This window comes from Petaurus breviceps, unplaced genomic scaffold (genome assembly GCF_028583685.1).
Source record: "Petaurus breviceps papuanus isolate PSGF00001 unplaced genomic scaffold, PetGlider_PUasm1.0 91041, whole genome shotgun sequence".
Taxonomy (NCBI): domain Eukaryota; kingdom Metazoa; phylum Chordata; class Mammalia; order Diprotodontia; family Petauridae; genus Petaurus; species Petaurus breviceps.
Genome location: NW_027187400.1, coordinates 36,845,324 through 36,860,151, shown reverse-complemented (window position 1 = coordinate 36,860,151; position 14,828 = coordinate 36,845,324). Strand labels below are relative to the sequence as shown.

Genomic DNA, 14,828 nt, shown 5'->3' with positions numbered 1-14,828 from the left:
TACTGCTGCTGCTAATACCACTACTCCTATAACTATTACTGCTGCTGCTACTGCTGCTACTGCTGCTACTACTGCTGCTACTACTACTGCTGCTACCACTGCTGCTGCTGCTACTGCTGCTGCTGCTACTGCTTCTACTACTGCTGCTACTACTACTGCTACTGCTGCTGCTACTGCTACTACTGCTGCTACTACTACTACTACTACTGCTACTACTACTGCTACTACTACTACTACTACTGCTACTACTACTACTGCTGCTGATGCTACTGCTTCTACTACTGCTGCTACTACTACTGCTACTGCTGCTGCTACTGCTACTACTGCTGCTACTACTACTACTACTGCTACTACTACTGCTACTACTACTGCTACTACTACTGCTACTACTGCTACTACTACTACTGCTGCTGCTGCTACTGCTGCTACTGCTACTGCTGCTACTGCTGCTGCTGCTACTACTGCTGCTACTACTACTACTACTGCTATTACTGCTACTGCTAATACCACTACTCCTATAACTATTACTGCTCTACTGCTACCACCATCACCACGACCACTACTATCAACCAACTGCACATAGATCCAGCCAGGGTTAACCTGGCATGAGGATACATGGGGACAGGCTGCATTCCCAAGGTGAAACCACCAAGCCCTTGGTGTTGCAAGTTTCATGAAGTACTTTTCACGTTATGTCCCTGGACCCTCCCGTGCTAAACGTGTCTCACACTCCTCAGGTGGGCACCCTCTTCTCCCCAGCCACGTCCCCCCTCACCCCCTGCCCCTGACATCACCTGTGTGACTTTGGGTAAGTGACTGCCCCTCTTTGGGCCCCAGCTTCTTATCTGTAAAGTGGAGCTGGACTACAAGGATCCCTGGGGTCCTTCCAGCTCCAGGTCTGCCCCCCGTGGCCTTGCCTTTGCTTGGCTTGTTTCTAGCCTCCTCTGTCTTTGCCACTTGACCTGCTACCTGCCTCTTAGAAGTTAGATCAAATGCTCCCTCCTCGGGAAAGCCTTCCTTGATCTTCCTCCAAGATCTCCACATAGCACTTTAGTGGAATGTTTCTAATTCGTGACCATGAGCCTCAGGAGGGCAAGGACTGTCCACATCCCTAGAGCTGGAAGAGGGCCACCTAGTTCAGTCCTTTCATTTTACAAATGAGGAAACTGAGTCTGAGAGAGGAGTAATTTGCCCAAGTTTACAAAGGCTTTAAGTGTCAGAGGATGGATCTGAACCCACATCTTATGAACTCCAGCCAGTGTTCTTTCTGTGCTTTGTCTAAATTCTAGACTATTCTTCCCCTTTCCCCACCCCCCCTGCCCCAGAGCATGGTCGGTGGCCTTAGAGGTAGCAGAGAGGATGCTGCTGTCTTTGCTACTGCCCTCAGAAAACTCCAGGCAGCCGAGAGGGGACACATCTGCCCCCTGGATGCCAGCTGGAGGGAGGCAGAAGAGCACCAGCCCCTGCATGCCCTTGGATTCTGCCCCACAAGGGTCAGGAATTCCTGGGGCCCCCAGAGCTCTGGCTGGGCCGCTAGTGAAGGAAACCATGTTGAGTTCTGACTTTGTTATTAGTTTTTTTGGGTTCCAGATGTGAACAATACAGTGTTGAAAGCAGGGGGGTGGGAGGGGGGAGGAAGGAGGGGGGCTGACCCCACCCGAAGCAGGAAGCTCCGAAAGAGCCTGGAGCTCTGAGTACTGGACCCAGGCCAAGCACAGCCTTGGCTGAGCCCTCTCTTCTCCACCCCCTTCCTGCTTGTGGGTGCCTCTTCCCCTTTCCCTCCTTCTCTCTCTCTCCTTTTTATTTTTTCTCTCTCATCCTTTCTACAGCTCATAGCTTCCTGCCTCTCTTCTCCCTTCTATCTCCTTTTCTTTCTTCCCTCTCCATTTTCTCACTCCATTTATCATGTCTATCTATCTATCTATCATCCATTTCTATCCCTCCCTCTCCTTTCCACTTTCTTCTTTTCTACCTTCCCCTCCTTTTCTCTTTCCTCCCTTCTCTCTCTCTCTCTCTCTCTCTCTCTCTCTCTCTCTCTCTCTCTCTCTCTCTCTCTCTCACACACACACACACACACACACACACACACACACACATCCCAGCCTATTATCCCTCCCCCTCCAGGCAGTAATTAGAGCCTTTCAGATTTAACTCCATCAATCCTTCCTGTCCCTCCTAGTTCGTATTATTAGGTAAATTTGAGAGGAAGATTGATTTAAAGGGACCCATTCCCCTTCCCCGAGAAGCTGGGAGGTTGATGGATGCTTGGATGGCCGGGCAGAAGGCCCAGCCACGTGGATGCTCCCTTCCTCCCTGCCTCCCTCCCTCCAGGGGAGGACTTTGCGTAGTCCAGAGAAACTGGGCCGGGTTCCCAGCACTGAGAGAGTTAAGGAGAATTCCTTCAGGGGAAAGAGAGAGAGAGAGAGGGAGAGAGAGAAGGGAGAGATTCTGGAGTTGGAAGGCAAAAGGGGCTGGTTATTTCCAGCTCTGCTCGTTTAATGAGGCCTTTCCTCTGGGGAAGAGGCTCCCAGAGTGGAGAGCAGGGCCCCCAGGGCTGGGCTGGGCTGGGCTGGGCTGGGCAGGACTAGAGGGAGGGAGGGAAGGAAGCTAGGTGCACTCTGGCCCTTGCCCCAGCCCCCAGCGCTGCCAGGGCTGCCAGAGCCATGGGCTTCGAAGTGGGGGACCCTGAGCTTGGACATTCCCCAAAGGGGTCCGAGGCCTAGCCTGGGTCAGAGGACCTAGAGTTACCTGGGGGTGGTGTTCCTTCTTTTCCTGTAGGCCTGAATAGCCTGGGTCATCCACCCCCAGGCCCTCAGCCCTACCTGCCACAGAAAAGGGAGTAGGGGGAAGATAAGAGAACTCTAGATCTGGAGCTGGAAGATCCAATATAGTCTAGGCCATCTAGGCTCATCTTCGTGAGTCCAAATCCAGCCTCTGACACTAGCTGTGCGACCCTGGGCAAGTCAATTAACTCTGTTTGCCTCAGTTTCCTCATCTGTAAAATGAGTTGGAAAAGAAAATGGAAAATCACTCCAGTGTCTCTGCTGAGAAAACCCCAGATGGGATCACGGATTTGGACACAGCAACAAACTAAAGTCCAGCCCCCTTCCATGTTTTACAGGGGAAGAAACTGAGGCCCAGAGAGGAAAACTCATGGTTACACAGGTAAGTGGCAAAGTCAGAATTTGGACCTAGGCCCTTGGACTCCAATTGCCGGGCTCTTTCTACATATCTCCCTCTGGGGTCCCCCTCAGCACGGCTGGGGTAAGGGCAAGAATAGTCCTGGGGTAGGGATAGGGAGGTATAAGAAAGAGAGAGGGGGCTGCTGAGGCTTTAATCGATTTACCCTTGAATCCTGCGGTCTCCCAGGCCTTCTTGGGGACCAGGCCTCCAGGCTGCTCTGGCTGAGTTCACCTCATTTCCCAGAACTAAAGACCTCTCTCCCTCATTGGGTTAGCTTTTCCCAAAATGAACACTAGCTGGGTCCCAGACTTCCAAGATCGCACCCAGTGCCCCTCCTCCCAAGGTAAAAGCCTGTTTGGTGACCTTTCTCTGATGGTAATGATCAATCAATTGGGCATTTATTAAGAGTTGCTCTGAGCCAGGCACTGAGCTAGGCTCCTCAAAAATAAAAATGCTCCACGAGGTTACATTTGGTATGGGGAGGGGAGGGCAAGACCGCCTTATGTACATATACATATATCATGTTAGCTAATCAATTAGTCAGCAATCACTTTTTAATCGAATGCTAGGTGCCCAGCTCTGGGAAAGGTGCTGAGGATATGAAGGCCACAGTGAGAAAGTTCCCTGCTTTCAAGGAGATGTTTCATTAAACACATACTATACCGAGGAAACTTTGGAAGGTGCTGGGGTAACAAAGACTGGCCCTCTGGAAGCTTACAGATGATGGGGGTGGGGGCAGGGGAACATGACTTGTAGGCATATAATTAGTCATATATAATATATTCTATATAATATAGTGAACATATTATATTATAGATTATTATATAGTAGACAGTGTCTCTAACAGGAGATGTTAAATGAATGCTTATGGACTGTGTTAGAGTCAGAGATAGGGCAAAAAAATGGTCCTGCCTCTTAAGAACTAGGTGGGCAGCTAGGTGGTGCAGTGGATAGTGCCGGCCTGGAGTCAGGAAGATCTGAGTTCAAATGTGACCTCAGACATTTACTAGCTGTATGACCCTGGGCAAGTCACTTTACCCTGTTTGCCTCAGTTTTCTCATCTGTAAAACGAGAAGGAAATGGAAAGCCAATCCAGTATCGTTGCCAAGAAAACCCTGATGGGGTCATGGAAAATTGGACAATACTGAAAAAATGACTGGACAAGAAACCTTGGGGAACTCACAGTCTAAGGAAAGAGATAACATGAAAACAGCAAACATAGGATATGCAGGGTAAATTGTAGATAATTAACAATAATATGTTATAATGAAATAATACTCTATTATATTATTATGTCATATATCATATTATAGATTATTATATTGTAGAGTAATATCTAATATATGTACCTGTCACTGTGCTAAGTTCCTTACAGTTATGATCTTACTGGAGTCTCATAGCAATCCCAGGAGATATTTTCTCCATTTTACATATGTAGGAACTGAGGCAGGCAGCCCTTAAATCACCTTCTAGGATTACACAGCCAGTCAGTGTCTGAGGCTAGATTTGAACTCAGATCTTCCTGACTTCTGCCCCAGCACTCTATCCAGCTGGCCACCTAGCTACCAAGGGGGGATCAGGCAAGGGTTTTGGATTTTAGCTGAGGCTTGAAGGAAGTCATCATTATTAAGTTCCTACTACGTGCTGAGCTCTTTGCTCATACACCAGAGATGAGATCTGAGCCTAGATCTCTCAGGATTCTAGGCCTTACTGCACTAAGGCTGCTTCCCTCCCAAAGCAGGGTGGGGCTGGAGGGGAGGAGGGAGAGGGAGGGGAAACAGGCTGAAATTTCATTCTTTCATTCTAATCCAGCTATGAGGGGACATCTTCACCCCTTGTCAAATGCAGCTGCTTCTAGGGTGGAGCAGGCCCTCTTCAGGGGGTCTGGTTCCCCTGCCTCACTGGAGGTAACAAAGGTCAGTTGTTTCACCCCAATCCCTGGTTCTGATTCTCCCTGTGGGTTCCTGGAGCCTGCCTAGGGAGGGTCTGGGAATGGCTGGGTGGGGGTGGAAACTATCCTGGGCCAGATGTCACCCTTTTCCCCCCAGGCTCTGGGAAAACCTTGAAATCAGAGGTCTGGGTGAGAAGGGGGGAAAGGGCTTTCTCGGAGCACCTGTCTTGGGGGGAGGGGGAGCCATGATGATTGACAGCTCCAGGGAGGGGAGAAGAATAGTCATAAACCAAATGGTTACAGCCTTCAGAGCTCCCAGCTCTCTGCTGTCTGTCCCCAGATAGAAATGTTCCTTTTGAGCCTGACCTAACATTTGATTGATTGGGAAGAAAGAATCAGAGGTCCAGGGTAAAATTCTTGCTCCCTGTTTGACCCGGGCCTCAGTTTCCTCACCTGTAAAAAAAAGGGGGTAGATTAGATGTACCCACTAATGTCCCTTGCTGGTCTAGATCTTTGACCCCGTGATGTACCGAGGAATTTTAAGGCTTTCAAAGCATTTTCCTTGCATTTTACTGCTTCCCTCGAAAAGCCAATCTTATCATCATTTTACAGGTGAGCAAACTAAAACTCCAAGTGTTCACACAGCTGGTGAGGGCAGGGTCTGTCTTTTGCCTCTTTGTGTCCTCAGTGCCTGGCACATACTGTCCCCTTTCGTTTTTTTTAGCCAAAGATACTGAATTGAAGCCATTTTTTCTCCAGCTCATTTTGCACACAAGGGGACTGAGGCAAACAGGGTTAAGTGACTTACCCAGGGACACACAACTAGTGTCTGATACCAGATCTGAACTTGGGTCTTCCTGATTTCCAGGTCCGGCACTCTGTCTACTTTTCCACCTAGCTGGCACATAGTAGGTTCTTCTTCTTTTTTTTTTTTTGCTTTTTGGAGGGCATTTGGGGTTAAGTGACTTGCCCAAAGTCACACGGGCTAGTAAGTGTGTCAAGTGTCTGAGGCCGGATTTGAACTCAGGTCCTCCTGATTCCAGGGCCGGTGCTCTATTCACTGTGCCACCTAGCTGCCCCCACATAGTAGGTTCTTAATAAATGTTTCTTGATTGATTGATAGTGAGTGTTTGCTCTTCTCTCCACACATTCTCTTTCTTGATGCTTTGATCAATTTCTGTGGGTTCTGTCATCATCGCCATGTAGATGACTCTCAAATCGAGGTATCCAATCTTCATTTTTCTCCTGAGGTCCAGTCTCATATCTTCAGTTATTTGTTGGGACATCTCCAGTTGGAGGGTCTATCTACATCTCAACAAACCCCAACTGGACTCATTCCCTTTCTTCCCAAACCCACCCATTCTCCTGACTTCCTAAGTTGAGGGCACCGCCATCTTTCTAGTCGCCAGACTCCCAAGTTAAGACTCACCATCAGCTCTGCATCCTCACTCATTTTCAATCGTTAGTTCTCTCTTCCCTCTATCCTTCAGATCTAGCTCTTTCTCCCTCACAGCTGCCCTATTAAGCCCTCACCACTTCTCTCCTGGATTATGGTAATAACCTCCTGACTAGTGCTCTCTCTAATGCACCCTCCACCCAACTGCCAAGCTGACACACTCGTCATGCCATGGTACTTCCCTCCCTAACATCTTCAAGGACTCCTGATGGGTCTTAGATAAAACTATGCCTCTGTCTGGGATTGAAAGCCCTTTGAAATCTGGCTCCAGACTCTTTCGCTCTTTCCACAGATTACTCCCCTTCCTCATACACTCCACATTTTAGCCAAAATGGCCTCTTTGCTGTTCCCCCAACACAGCAGTCAACATCCCACCTTTATGACTCTGCACATCGAAAACCTGGAATACCCTTCTTCCTCATTCCCTCATCTCTGACCCTCAGGCTTCCTCCAAAGCTCATCTAGTTCTCTCAAAAGTTCTTTCCTAATCCCCCAATTTATTAGTTCCCTTTTCCAATTACTTTGCATTTATTTTGTATCTATCCTGTATTTAATGATTTGTCTCCAGTTCAACCCAGTTGGGGTTTTCTTGGCAAAGATATTTCCTTCTCCAGATCATTTTACAGATGAGGAAACTTAGGTAAACAGGGTGAAGTGACTTGCCCAAGGTCACACAACTACTAAGTGTCTGAGGCTGGAATTGAACTCAGGTCTTCCTGACTGACTCTAGACCCAGTGCTCTATCCATTGGGTCACCTAGCTGCCAAAATTACTAATGATCTCTTAATTGCTAAATCTTATGGACCTCTCTCTCTCTTTTTTTCTTATATTCAATTTTATTTTTTTTAGATATGTATTTCTGCATTCTCTCCTTCCCACCTTCCCCCCCCACCTCCACCCTGAAAAAGCATGTAGTCAAACAAAACAAATTTTCTCAGTTTTTAAAAATCCAATTTTATTTAATTCAATGGCACTTTCTCCATTCTTATCCTTCTTGACCTTTCTGCAGGCTTTAACATTGCTATTCACTTTCTTATTTTTTGTCTCTTGTCTCTACATTTTCATGATAACCTCTCTCTTGGTTTTTCTTCCCAACAGATCTTTTTCTGTTTCCTTTGCTGGTCCTTCATCCAGGTCATACCTGATAATCTCGAGTGCCCCCCAAGGTTCTGTCCTGGACCCTCTTCTCTTCTCCCTCTATACCACTCCATTTAATGATCTTGTCATCTCCCATTGTTTTAATTCTCATCCTATGAAAGATGACTTATCTAGCTTTAATGTCTCTCTGCTGATCTCTAATCTCCAACCATGTATCTTGAATGTCCAATAAACATCTTAAATTCAACACATGCAGAACTCACTTCCTTATTCCCACCCCCTATCCCTCAATCAGACCCTCTCTGATTTCAAACTTCCCTATTACTATAGAGGCTACCACCATCCTCTTAGCACCCAAGTTTTTAACTTAGATATCATCCCGAACTCTGTATACTCTTAAATCCACCCTTCCCACCCATTCAATCTGTTGCCAAGTCCTGTAGATTCTACTTTTGTAAAATCTCTCATATACATCCCCTTCTCTCCTCTGACACTGCCTTCATAACCTCAGTTCTGGATGATGCCAATAGCCTGTGATTTGGTCTCCCTTTCTTAAGTCTCTATTCAGATGTCAAAGGGTCTTCCTAAAATGGAGGTCTGACCATTTCACCTCCATTTAATAAATCGAGGTGGTTCCTTTTTACTTCTAGGAACAAATACAGAATCCGCTGACATTGCAAGCCTTTCATCCCAACCCTTCCAATCTTCTTACACCTTGTCCCCCCTCCCCCTCCCCGACATTTTTTGATCCAGTGATGCTGGCTCCCTCCCCCTTCCTTGAACAAGAAGCTCCATCTCCCGACTCTCCTTCCTCAGCTCTGCTTTCTGACTTCCTTCACATCTCAGCTAAAGTTCAATCTTCTGCAGGAAGCCTTTCCCAGTCCTCCTTAATCAAAGTAGCTTCTCTCTGACATTCCCCCAAATTTATCCTGACCATATCTCATTTGTACATCATTGTCTGCACATTGTCTCCTCTGTTAGACTACGAGGATGGGGGCGGTCTTTACACTTCTTTGTATCTGCAATGCTTAGCACAATGACCAGCGCATAGTAGGTGCTCAATGGATGCTAGATTCACAATTTAGTTGATCAGATGACAGGCAGGAGGATAAAGGACATAAAGGCAGGGCATAAGGTAAGGTTTAATGTCCTTCATCTGACCAAAAGTAATAGACTGTTTACTTCCACATTCCAAGCTCTGTGAGTAGTCAAGCATCTTGGAGAGGCTTGGGGTAGCTGAGGGGAAGGGGCAAAGAGGAGAGGTGAGGGCAATGGCAATGCTTTCCTGCTACCCAGTTATCCCAGAAGGGCTCTGAGATGGGACCAGGTGAAGGGAGAAGGGAAAAATACAAGGATGTGATGGTCATGATAATGACGTTATTAATTATTGTCATGATTTTGATAATCACATGTTTAACTATCATGATTATAACAATAACATGATTAATCATTATCATGATAATGATGGGATCAATTATTATCATGATTTTGATAATATGATCAATGATATCATGATATGATTATTATCATGGTTATGATAATGATATAATTAATTATTATCATCATTATTATTCCCACCCTAGGTGACCAGAGTCCCTCATTTATTACCTCTGAGGTAGGCATTTTATCATCATCATTAGTCTTCCCATTTTACAGATAAAGAATCTGAGTCCAGAAGCAGCTCCCTAACTACTCCATATTGTGCTTAGGGAAATTTAATTGAGCAGAGAGAGTCTTGGGCACCAAAGAGCAGAGGAGGATGTGACTGAGGTTCAGGCACAGAGGACAGTCCCATTGTTGATATAGTCTTGTCATTAATTAATCAACAAGGATTTATTAATAGATGGCTGTATTTGATATACTGTGCTAGGCACAGGAGATAGAAAGACAAAACCACAAATGTTCCTGCCTCCAGGAGTTTCCATTCAAAAGGAGGAAGCAGCATGCACACAAGCATGTAGAAAATGTGTACAAAATAAATATTAGGCGGTTTTTGGGGGGGGGGGGCATTAGAAGCTGGGAGGGCAAAGATCAGGGAGGGCTTCATGTAAGAGGTACCACTTGAGCTCAGTTTTAAAGAAAGCTAGGAAGGGAAGAGAGAGTACATCCCAAGCATGGGGCACAGCCTAGGCAAAGGCACAGTGAGGGGATATGGAGTATCATATGTCATACTAGCAAAAAGGCCAGTTTCCTAGGGTGGGAGATGGGGTGGGGTAGGGACTAAGGAATATGGGAAAGGAAGGAATCTCCAATAAGGCTAGAGAGGGAGGTTGGAGCCTACGGTAGCAGTACAGAAAAACTTGTTTCCCAAAGAATCCTATAGGGGCAGTTTTGCCCCTTACCTCCAGAGGGCTGCTAGGTGAGATGAGGGACCCTAGTCACCTAAGGTGGGAATAAAACTAATGACAGTGATGATGATAATTAATTGTATCATTAGCATTATTATCACATTATCATTCTTCCCTAGGTGAGAAGGTTTATTATCATTATTATTATTATTATTTTAAAAATTTATTTTATCATAATTTATTTTATACTATTAATTATTATTATTATAGCAGCTAGCATTTATATAGCGCTTTAAAGTTAGTGAACAACTTTACAAATATTATCTCACTTTTTCCTCACAATAACCCTGGGAAATATGTGCTATTTTTAGCCCCATTTTATAGATGTGAAAACTGAGTTAGGCAGAGGTTAAGGGACTTGCCCAAGGACACACAGCTAGCTAGTTAATAAGCTTCTGAGCCTAGATTTGAACTCAGGTCTAGCACTCTATTCACTGTGCTACCTAGTTGCCTGTAGCTACATTTTACCCTCCTTCACTGCCTCTCCCACCTCCTCCCCTGTTCCCTCCAAATTATCCATGTTGACACCCTGAAGCAAAGTATCTTTTACCCTGGGCTAGTTATTGCTCTTCCCAGTGTATAAATGAATTACCCAGGGTCATACAATTAATGAATCAGTGGCAAATTTGAACCCAGATCTTTTGATTCCAAGTCCAGTTAAAAGGGTCCTTTTGATCTTCTTGCATGGTATAATGGGCTAGAGCACTGGAGTCAGAAGTGAGTTTGAATCCTGCCTAGTTGTGTGACACTTGGAAAGTCATTTAAACTCTCTGGGATGGATTCACAAGTGAATTCTACCAAACATTTACAGAACAATTAATTCCAATACTATATAAACTATTTGGGAAAATAAGCAAAGGAGGAATCCTACCGAATTCCTTTTATAACAAAAATATGATTCTGATACCTAAGCCAGGAAGAGCAAAAAGCAGAGAAAGAAAATTGTAGACCAATTTCCTTAATGAATAGTGATGGAAAAATTTTAAATAAAATACTAGAAAGGAGATTGTAGCAATATACTCCAAAGATCATACATTATCATCAGGTGGGATTTATACCAGGAATGCAGAACTGGTTTAACATTAGGAAAACTATTAGCATAATTGACCATCTTAATAGCAAACTTAGCAAAAATCATAGAATTATCTCAATAGTTGCAGAAAGAGTTTTATGGCAAAATACAACCCTTATGCCTTTTAAAAACAGTAGAAAGCATAGAAATAAATGGAACTTCCTTTAAGTAGTATTTATCTAAAATCCATCTACAATGGGGATAAGCTAGAAGCCTTCCCAGTAAGATCAGGGGTGAAGCAAGGATGCCCTCTGTCACCACTATTAGTCAGTACTGTACTAGAAATGGTAGCTATAGCAATGAGAGAAGAAAAAGAAATAGAATTAGAATAGTCAATGAGAAAACAAAGCTAGCACTCTTTGCAGATGATATGATGTTATACTTAGAGAATCAACTAAAAAAACTAGTTGAAACAATTAACAACTTTAGCGAATTTGCAGAATATAAAACAAGCCTGCATAAATCATCGGATTTTCAATATATTACCAACAAAATCCAGCATCAAGAGATAGAAAGAGGAATCCTATTTCAAATAATTGCAGACAGTGTAAAATACTTGGGAGTTTACCTACCAAGACAAATCTAGGAACTATATGAACACAATTACAAAACATGTTTCACACTAATAAAGTCAGATTAAAACAACTGGGGAAATACTAATTGTTCATGGATGGGCCAAGTCAATATAAAAAAGATAACCTAAATTAATTTACCTATTCAGTGCCATACAAATCAAATTGTCAAAAATTATTTTGTAGAGCTAGAAAAAATAATAAAATTCATCTGGAAGAAAAAAAGGTCAAGAATATCAAGAGAACTAATAGAGAATAATCATCAAAACAATCTTATAGACTAAGAAATACAGTGGTGGATCAGTGGAACAGATCACATACATGATACACAGTAGTAAATGACTTTACTAATCTAATGTTTGATAAACCCAGCAAAAGCTCACTATTTGACAAGAACTACTTGAAAAACTGGAAAACAGTTTGTCAGAAACTCAGTATAGATCAGCATCTCACACCATATACCAAGATAAGGTCAAAATGGGCACATGATTTAGACATAAAGGGTAATATCATAAGTAATGGATAAGAGAAGAATTTATGGCCAAATAAGAGATAAAGAGCATTAAGAGATATAAGATGGATAATACTGATTGCATTAAATTAAAAAGGTTTTTGCATAAACAAAACCAATGCAGCCAAGATTAGAAGGAAAACAAAAAACTGGGGGAAACATTTTACAGAAAGTATCTCTAATAAAAGGTCTCATTTTTCACATATGTAGAGAGTTGAGTCAAATTTATAAGAATACAAGTCATTCTCCAACTGATTAATTGTCAAGGAATATGAACAGGCAGTTTTCTGATAAAGAAATCAAAGCTATTTATAGTCATATGAAAAAAATGCTCTAAATCACTATTGCTTAGAAAAATGCAAATTAAAACAACTCTGAGGTACTACCTCATACATATCAGATTGACTATGACAGAAAAGGAAAATGACAAATGTTGTAGATGTGGGGAAATTGAGACACTAATGCACTGTTGGTAGAGTTGTGACCTCATCCAACCATTCTGTAGAACAATTTGGAACTATTCCCAAATGGCTATGAAACTGTGCATATCCTTTGACCTAGCAATATTACTACTAGGTCTATCCCAAAGAAATCAAAGAGAAAGAAAAAGGACCTATATGTACAAAAATATAGTCACTCTTTTTTGTGGTAGCCAAAACTTGGAAATTGAAGGGATGCCCATCAATTGGGGAATAGCTAAACAAATTGTGGTATATGATTGTGATGAAATACTATTGTTTTATAAGAAATGAGGAGCAGATGGACTTCATATCTACCTGGAGAGGCTTATATGAACTGATACTGAGTGAGAAGAGCAGAACCAGGAGAAATTTGTACATAATTACAGACACAACATATGTGTGATGACCAACTTTGATAGACTGGACTCCTCTCAGCAATGGAGTGATATAAGTCAATCCCAAAAGACTCATGATGGAGAGAGATGTCTACATTCAGAGAAAGAACAGAGTTTGAATGCAGATTGAAGCAAATTACCTGCTCTCTTGCTTTTCTTGTTTGGTTTTGTTCCCTCTTTCCCATTGTTCATTCCATCCAATACAATCCTTTATAACCTGACTAATGTCTAATGGGAAAGTATCTGCAGATCCTATACCTGATTGTGTGCCACCAGGGGGAATTGGGGGTGGGGAGGGGAGGGAGGGGAAGAAAATTTGAAACTCAAAGAACTGTGGAACTGAATCTTGTAAACTAAAAGTAAACGAACAAATTAATAAAGACAAAAAAAAAAGATGTAAGGTGTCAAGAAAGAAATCTGGGGCCTCAGAAAAATAGGTGAAGAGAGCAACCTTAGAATCTCTGTATAGGTCTATATTTCAGGTCAAGTCAGGAAACATTTATTAAGTGCTTACTGCATGCCAGGCATTGTGCTAAGCACCAAGGATACAAGAAAGCCTAAATAGTCCTTGCCCTCAAGGAATTTAAATTCTGATGTGAGGGTCAACAGTAAATTAGAGGCCATCTCAGAGAAAAGATGCCAGTCTTGAGTGGAACCTGGAAAGGCCTTTCTAGGATTTGAACTAAGAATTGGGGAAGCCAGAGAGTACGTGTATGTGAGAGACATTACAATTGGATACAGGGATGAAGAGAGGGTGAAAAGTCATGAATGACACCTAGATTGCAAGTTTAGGTTGATAGGGAATATGGTGGTGTCTTGAACAGTCCCAGGGAACTTTGGAAGAGAGGAGGTATTGAGGGGAAAAATAGTGAGTTCAGTTTTGGAATTGTTGAGTTTAAGGTGCCTGTTGGGACATTCTGTTCAAGGTGTTACATAGGCAGTTGGAGATGTGAGAGTGGGAAAAAATGAGGGTGGATAAGTAGATCTAAAAGCCATCTGTATAAAGATGATTGAATCCATAGGAGTTGATGAGACCACCGAATAAGATCATGTAAAACAGAGGTGTCAGACACAAGTGCTGCCTGAACCAGATGAAAAGGTAATTGGAAAATATTTAATGAAATAAATAAAAATACAATAGAAGATAAATTAAAAAAAAATGAAGAGGAGGATGGTTTCAGAAAAACCTGGGAAGACTCATGTGAACTGATGTAAAGTGAAGTGAGCAGAACCAGAAGAACACAGTAACGGCAACATTGTACAATGAATGACTAAATTATTCTTAGAAATACAATGATACAAGACAATTCCAAAGGACTCATGATGAAAAATACTATCTATCCACCTCCAGATAAAAACCTGATAGAATCTGAATGCAGATCAAAGCATACTGGTTTTGTTTTTACTTTTGGTCTGGGTTTTCTTTTGCAACAATGCTAACATGGAAATAGGTCTTACATGACTGTACATGTATTGCCTATATCAAATTGCTTGTTGTCTCAAGGACAGGGGAGGGGAGAGAGAATTTGGAATTCAAAAAAATTAAAAATTAATGTTAAAAAATATAATTTGAAAAAAATTTAAAAAATGTCTTTGGGCCTCAGTTTCTTCATTTGTAAAATGAGGGGGTTGGACTAGCTGGTCTCTGAGGTTCCTTCTGGCTCTAAGTCCTATGACATGCCTGGGCCTCAGTTTCCTCATTTGTAAAATAAGGGTGTTAGACTAGTTGGTCTGTGAGGTCTTTTTTTCAACTCTGAATCCATGCTCCTAAATGCTCATGCAGGCTCTTTCTAAGATTGTGAGGATCCTGTGACTTCAGTTCTCCCCCCACCATCCCCACC

General features: G+C 43.0%; 1 long non-coding RNA gene across 1 annotated transcript; it reads left to right on the top strand.

The window, feature by feature from the left end:
* Positions 1-1,793: 1,793 nt before the first annotated feature.
* Positions 1,794-13,212, top strand: LOC138154630 (uncharacterized). The gene is made up of 4 exons (XR_011166642.1): positions 1,794-2,192; positions 3,122-3,165; positions 4,996-5,099; positions 12,878-13,212. It is a non-coding gene; the product is annotated as an uncharacterized lncRNA (long non-coding RNA).
* The last annotated feature ends 1,616 nt before the right edge of the window (positions 13,213-14,828 follow it).